Source organism: Ruditapes philippinarum, unplaced genomic scaffold (assembly GCF_026571515.1).
Source record: "Ruditapes philippinarum isolate M1 unplaced genomic scaffold, ASM2657151v2 ctg2847_1_1_1_1, whole genome shotgun sequence".
Classification (NCBI taxonomy): domain Eukaryota; kingdom Metazoa; phylum Mollusca; class Bivalvia; order Venerida; family Veneridae; genus Ruditapes; species Ruditapes philippinarum.
The window spans coordinates 38,058-46,309 of NW_026858899.1; positions in this window are offsets into that span (position 1 = coordinate 38,058).

Genomic DNA, 8,252 nt, shown 5'->3' on the forward strand with positions numbered 1-8,252 from the left:
TATACCACAGTCCTCTTATATGAGTTGCGTCATGACAAAACCAACATCATGCGTTTGCGACCAGCATGGATCCAGACCAGCCTGCGCATTCGCGCAGTCTGATCAGGATCCATGCTGTTCGCTATCAGTTTCCCTACTTGTAATAGGGTTTGTAAGCGAACAGTGGATGGGCAGGCTGGTCTGGATCCATGCTGGTCGCAAAGGCACTATGTTGGTTTTGCCATGGCGCGGCTCAATTATATGTTTTTAAGCTGTATGTCTACAGTTAAGCCAAAACATTTCAAGAAAATTAAACTGAGAAAAATGTACGAAGATTTTAAGGAAAGTTTAATGATTTAAGATTCAAGTAATAATTTACATGTTTTGTGCAATTAAGGACTACTGACTTTTCAGTATTTATCACAATATTTCTTCTGGGTTACAAATGCAGTAAAAGCTATTTTTGCTTATTTTGATATATTTATTATTATTTTCTTTGTTCACAATATTTTAATATTTTTTTAATACATTTTATGCCAAAAATTTTATTCGAAAGTGATAATGTCTTACTTAATGTTAGTAAATCAAACATTTCATACAGGGACCGTATAAAAGCAAATGACATCCACAGTATACTGACAGACATGTGATAACATTATATAAAATAACTTACCCCCTATAAAAATCCAATCAGCATAGTAAATTCAAGTATTGTATGAAAAATGAAAAGAAAAGCATATTCACATGTATCAAAACAAGAGGGCCATGATGGCCCTGAGGTCGCTCACCTGTATATAGCCCCCCCCCCCCCCGGCCCAATTTTTACCCAAGGGCTTTTATTTGTTTATTTGAACAGACTTGGTAGACACCCATAAGAAGATGTTTCATGCAAAACATCTAAGTTCTAGCTCATTGGGTTTTTTAAAAGAAGATTTTTTAAGTTTTTACTATACACATATAGTTAAAAACAATGACACCCCTCGGGCAGGGCCAGTTTTGACCCCTGGGCTTTTATTTGAACAAACTTTGTAGATATTTACTTAAAGATGTTTCATGCTTAATATCTAAACTCTAGTTATTTGGGTTTTTTCAAAGAAGATTTTTAAGTTTTTGCTATGTATATAAGGAAAATCAATGACCCCCGGGGCGGTGCCAGTTTTGACCCCAGGGCTTTTATTTGAACATACTTGGTAGACACCCATTAGAACATGTCTCATGCTAAATATCTTAGCTCTAGCTCTTTGGGTTCTTTAAAAGAAGATTTTATAAGTTTTTACTATATGCATAGATTTTATAAGTTTTTACTATATGCATATAAGGAAAATCAATGACCCCCTGGGGCGGGGCCAATTTGGACCCCAGGGCTTTTATTTGAACAAACTTGGTAGACATTCACTAGAAGATGTTTCATGCCAAATATCTAAGCTCTAGCTCTTACAGTTCTTTAAAAGAAGATTTTTTAAGTTTTTACAATATGCATATAGGGAAAATCAATGACCCCCTGGGGCGGGGCCAATTTTGACCCCAGGGCTTTTATTTAAACAAACTTGGTAGACATTTACTAAAAGATGTTTTATGCCAAATATCTAAGCTCTAGCTCTTGCGGTTCTTTAAAAGAAGATTTTTTAAGTTTTTACTATATGCATATAGGGAAAATTAATTACCCCCCCCGGGCGGGGCCAATTTTGACCCCAGGGCTTTTATTTGAACAAACTTGTTAGACACTTACTAGAAGATGTGTCATGCCAAATATCTAAGCTCTAGCTCTTTGGGTTCTTTAAAAGAAGATTTTTTAAGTTTTTACTATATGCATATAGGGAAAATCAATGACCCCCTGGGGCGGGGCCAATTTTGACCCCAGGGCTTTTATTTGAACAAACTTGGTAGACATTCACTAGAAGATGTTTCATGCCAAATATCTTAGCTCTAGCTCTTTGGGTTCTTTAAAAGAAGATTTTTTAAGTTTTTACTATATGCATATAGGGAAAATTAATGACCCCCCGGGGCGGGGCCAATTTTGACCCCAGGGCTTTTATTTGAACAAACTTGGTAGACACTCACTAGAAGATGTTTCATGCCAAATATCTTAGCTCTAGCTCTTACGGTTCTTTAAACGAAGATTTTTTTAAGTTTTTACTATATGCATATAGGGAAAATCAATGACCCCTCGGGGCGGGGCCAATTTTGACCCCAGGGCTTTTATTTGAACAAACTTGGTAGACACTCATTAGGAGATGTTTCATGCCAAATATCTAAGCTCTAGCTCTTAGGGTTGTTTAAAAGAAGATATTTAAAGATTTTTCTTTCGGTTGCCATGGCAACCAGAGTTCTGCATGGAATTAAATTCTTTGAACAATTTTTAAAGGTGACCACCAAAGGAACATTCCTGTGAAGTTTGGATGAAATTGGCTCAGTGGTTTATGAGGAGATGTCATTTAAAGCAAAAGTTTACGGACGGACGACGGACGGACGACGGACGGACGGACGCCGGACGAAAAGCGATCACAAAAGCTCACCCTGTCACTTTGTGACAGGTGAGCTAAAAAAAAAAAAAACATAATCGTAATTAATTACTGTTAACACCTAGCCTAAAATAATTTTGCACAAGTGTATCGTTTTGAAGTAGAAGTGATACAAGATTTTATGTCACTAGCTGGTTAACTTTAACATATTAATGTTGAAATACCTTAAATTAACTTTTAATTAACTTACTCTTTAAAGAAAGCCCTTAATTTACAAAGAGAAGTACAAGATTCTGTATTTTTAAAAGTTTGAGGAATAAACTATCATTTACATAATTAGAATTTTGATAATGATATAATTGGTATAAATGTATACTTACATTCTATGTATTTATGAAAAATAAAAAGAATACAATATTTATTAACACATTTGAATAGAAAACAAGAACGTGCTTGTTAAACACGAATCCCCCTGGCTCCGATTATTGTCAGTAGCAATATTTCAAAAAAATGTATACTAATTCACTCAGTTATGGACAGAAACATTGTAAAAAAAAAAATTGTAAACACAAGTTATATAGCTTGACAGAGTCATGGCATTTTGTAATTGTGAAATATATAAGTTGCAAAGTCATTGCTATGACTTGTGAAGTGATAAATATTCAACTTTATCAAATATATATAAATGTAAGAAATCTATACTTGGCACCCTTGACCTTGACCCACTGACACCTATAGAATATCATGCAAGTTATCTTCCTACAAAATATGAAATACACCTGTCAATAAATAAAGGCCATATGGGCAAAAGTGTAAAAATCTATTTTTAGCACCTGTGACCTTGACCCAACTGACCCCTAACTCCATCCAAAGTAAGAATAATATGCAAGTAATCTTCCTACCAAATATGAAATATATCTGTCAATATATAAAGGCTGTATGGGCAAAAGTGTAAAAATCTATTTTTGGCACTAGTGACCTTGACACACTGATCCCTAACTCAATCAAAAGGAAGAATACCATGCAAGTTATCTTCTTATCAAATATGAAATACACCTGTCAATAAATAAAGCCTGTATGGGCAAAAGTGTAAAAATCTATTTTTAGCACAAGTGACCTTGACCCACTGATCCCTACCCCAATTAAAATGATGAATACCATGCAAGTTATATCTACAAAATATGAAATATATCTGTCAATAAATAAAGGCTGTATGAGCAAACATGTTTAAATTTATTTTCTAAACCAGTGACCTTGACTTTGACCCTAGAGACCACTTACTCCACAAAAAATTAGAGGACCATTAAAGGTATCCACCTACCAAATATGCAATATATCATTAAACAAATCAAGCAATTAAGAGAAATTTACGCAAAATCCAACTTGCCGGAATAGATTAACCAGACAAGGCCCTATTTATAAAGTGAAAAAGAGAAATAACTGGGAAATATGGATGACACAGTTATATAACTTGGCAATATCATGTACTTTGTATTGATAAGTAAGTGTGGAAATTATGAAGCCATCAGTATAGATAGCACTTCAGATATTTCCAACTTGCCGTTTTAGGTTAACCATTATTCATTTTCTAAGTGCTGAAAAGGGCAATAACTTGGTAAATATGGAAGCCATAGTTATGTAACTTGACCAGATCATGTACTTTGTATTGATTAGTAAGTGTGTAAACTAAGAAGCCATTGGTACAGGTAGAACTTGCCATTCTAGGTTAACCTCGTACGTACGGACAAACAGACAGACGGACGGATCAATTACTATATGCCCGGGGGCATAAAAATACATATTTTCTCAATATGACATACTTTATAGATCCTCAGTTAACCCTTCCACTGCTGGGATGGAAAGTGACAAGCCTTTGCCCTCAGTATAGAGCCAGGGTCAGTCTGCACATACAGACATAACAGTGTGGCTGACCATCTTAAGTTTGTCATCTTGATAACCCCAAAAATGATAATGGACAGTTCCAGAAAGGAAGCTGGACAAGTCCAGTAAAGAAAATCAGCAGAATAACGGTTAATTAAGGTCACGACTACACAGGTCACTACTAATTTCTCATTCAACACTAATATAACTATAAGGATAAAATACAAATATAAAACAATATTGGCAGTCAAGAATTTAATTTTCATTGGCATTTAACAGTGTGTCTTACTAAGAATGCACCCTATTTCACTGTTGACAGCAAACAAAGTCTCATCCAGACACTAAGGAGTGTAAGATAACTTTTTGTAACAAGACCCGATGCAAACAGAAACTCTAAATTGATACAAAGAATATTGGCCATTTATCAAATTGGTGTTAAAGAAAGATAACTTATTGAACAAGAACGTGTTTGGTAAACACAAATGCCCACAGCCCAGATTCTTCCAGGTTCACAACTTCACATCCTGACCAACAATACTGTCAAGTTTGTTATTAAAAAAATAAACTGAAAATTATTATTCTTCATTTGCATAAAAGAAAGTTTGAACGAAATATTTCAAAGACTTACTGTTCTTTGGTTTACATATACGTTTGGTTTGCTTAACAACATTTTTATAACCTCAGGTTTTCCCTTCTTTGCTGCCCAATGTAACGCAGTCTGTAAAAAATATAAGTATTTAATGATGTAAATAATTTAATTCCAATATGATGCTAGATAATTATATTATTGTATGGTGTAAAAAGATAATTATTATATTGTATGGTTTAAAAGAATAAATTATTATTCAGTTTTTGTAATAATAGAATAATAAGTAATGATGAATATCGTAATGTTTAAAGCAACAGTATATGAAAATTTACATTGATATCTAATGTTTTTTTCACCCAGTTTTATGCAAACCAATAAAACTACTGTCCATTCAAAGCACATTTATATCAATTTAATTTGGACACAAAAAGAACTGAAAGTAGTTTGATTAATCAACTTTTCATGTAAACAAAATCAAACCTGTAGTGACTACATATATATATATATATATATATATATAATAACAAGGCATTTTTTTTAACACAAATACATAAATTATCAGTACTTGACAAGTACTACTTGTTATAAGTGTCAAACTAAGTGGTTCGTGGAGGCTCATATTAATTTGTTGAAAAATTTAACATTTGCCCATGATGAACAATAGGTCATATTATTAAAACATAAATAATTAATCAATTGATTAAGTATATTATATAATGTAGCATTTATACTTACATACTGAGAGATCCAAAAGTGATGTGAAGTAAGACATCATCAAATATGGAAAGAAAAAGTAACAACAGATTTTGTATAAATATATAATGAAGAAAAATAATATAAATTATTTTGTATAAAAATAATTTCATTTATTAAGCTTGAGAAATAACCATGTGATCTTTCTGTTTTATAGATACATTCATATGTTTGGTTCCCATTAAAATGATCGCATGTTATGTATGTGTGTTTAGGAAACGGTCTCAAGTAGTAAAGTTGATATAGCATAAAAATCCCGTGCAGCGCTCTCAGTTAGCTAGTTTTAATCGACGGCTCAACACGCTTGGACAGAGGAAAACTTTGCATTAGCAATATTTCTTAACTATTAAATATGCCTCAAGGTAGAGGCAAGCAAAGAGATGCAGGACGAGGAAGAGTGGCGACTCAGGGTAGAGCGAAAAGACGAACGCCAACAAAATGATCCGCCAACTACAAGGGGGCGTAAGCACAGCGCAGAGGAAGCTTGTGTTGGAGACACGGAGCACGTGGTGGCATGTGGCTCGAGACCAGAGTCAGAGGATATTGGTGGGGAAGATAGCAGGTTCCTGCAGGATAACACCAACATCTAGGTGATTGGTGATTCCATTCCGTTTTGGGCTGGAAAACGAGCTGAGTCAACTGGAAAGGTCAACTTAAGTATACAAGGCAAGACCATAGCTTGGTGGGGTGTTAGAGGGCTGAGATGGGCATCATTCAGACATTCAGTGCAAACACAAGTCTTATTATCTTCTCCACCATCTATCATCATCATCCATCTAGGTCGTTAATGACTTAACGAGTCTTTCTTTAATAAAGCTTAAAAGAATAATGGAGTCTGAAGTTGGCTACCTATGTGAGGTCTTCCCGCAAGCGACCTTAATATGGCTGGATATTTTGCCACGGAGGGTCTGGAGAGGGGCTCATAGTAACAAACCGTTTGAAGCCAAATGCAAACGAATCAATCGTCTGGGTAGACAATTTATCAAATTTACAGGGAAAACTGACGTTATTTCTCCAGACATTGATGTTGAGGCAAATTTTTTTTCGTGATGATGGGGTTCATCGATTGACGTCAGATTGGAGTTTTACCTTTATTATTTAAAAGAAGCAATAATTAAGAATACTAGTTCCTAAGGTTCTTTTTAATTTGGGGGATAAATAGGAATTTATTTTGGCATGAAATTATACCGATCGAAGGAGATCAGGCGTTTGTTGCGTTGTATAGCTTTAATTGAAGTCAGTGTCGCGCACTATTACCTCCCTGGCACATCCACATATCTAACTGCGTGGTCATAGTTTCTCTTCTCTTTACGTTGGTAGTGGTTACCATTATGTTACCGTGGGGAGCTGAGGTCTATGATCACGTAGTTGGATAGACTCTAGAGGTAATGCGCTGGTGACTAGTTATTAGCGTTTGTTTAGTGCGTTTGCTAGCTTGAGTTGCTTCAAGTCGTTGCATTGCATATTTGTGTGGTTTCTAAAGTATTGGGGTTGTAACATGCTAATGACGCCTGATCACCTTCGGTTGAGAGAAACACTTGTGGTAGGAGCATCTACGCCTAACCTACCATAGGTAAGCGGCCAATATATGCCAACATTTTAGTAATTCATTTAAATATCGTATTATGATCTGTCGATTCAAAACATATGCGAAGTAAAATAAATATTGAGAATGTTGTACGTTCGTTATCTTTATTTTGAATAGTCTTAAATAAACTGTAAATATAAAACACTATAAACTTTTCAATTAAAAAATATGTATATAAATAAAAGAATTTGACAAATTTTTAATAAAATGTGTACGTGGATTAAAAAAAATTTGAAAAACATTAATAAGTTAAAGTACCACAGCAACATATTCATAACTAGTGTTTACTTTAATATCTTCATCAGAAACTTACTACATAAAGAACATACAAAACAAAACACTGTCATACTTTTTTTTCATTTTTGTTGGGTTTTACATTACACCAACATAGTATAGGCCATATGGCAAGTTTCAAGCTTTACTGGTGGAGGAAGACCTCAGGTGCCCTTCTGTGCATTATTTCATTTTTTTTTATTTTATGAACGAGCAAATGAGTAGAACAACAAATGGCAGTGTTATAAAATGAAAGGTGTAAAAGTATCATATGGAAATTTCGAAAAAATAAAATACTAAAAACAATAAGCAAACATACCCCCTGCAGATACATGAAAAAGAGAAAATAAAACAAATTATTTAGTTAAAATTCATTTTTTTTTCAATCTTACATTATAAAATGTAAAACAAAAGTTGTCAAAGGAGCAAGGAGCTTCACTTTTCTTAATGCTAAATAGTTGACTGCAAATGTCAGTGAAATTTGACCCAAAAAGTGACCTTTGACCTTTTAACCCAAAATGGATGAGGTGAGTATGACATCAAGGTACATCTACATAGAAATTTTGAAATTCCCAGCTCAATGCACTTTGATTTAATAACCCATTTTATATTAAGTACCAGTGACCTTGACCCATAATTATGACTGTGACAAGTAACCTCAGGTAATATTGAAGCTAACTAAACAAAAGTCAAAGTTGCTGGTGGGGGTATTAATCCCCTTTAGTGA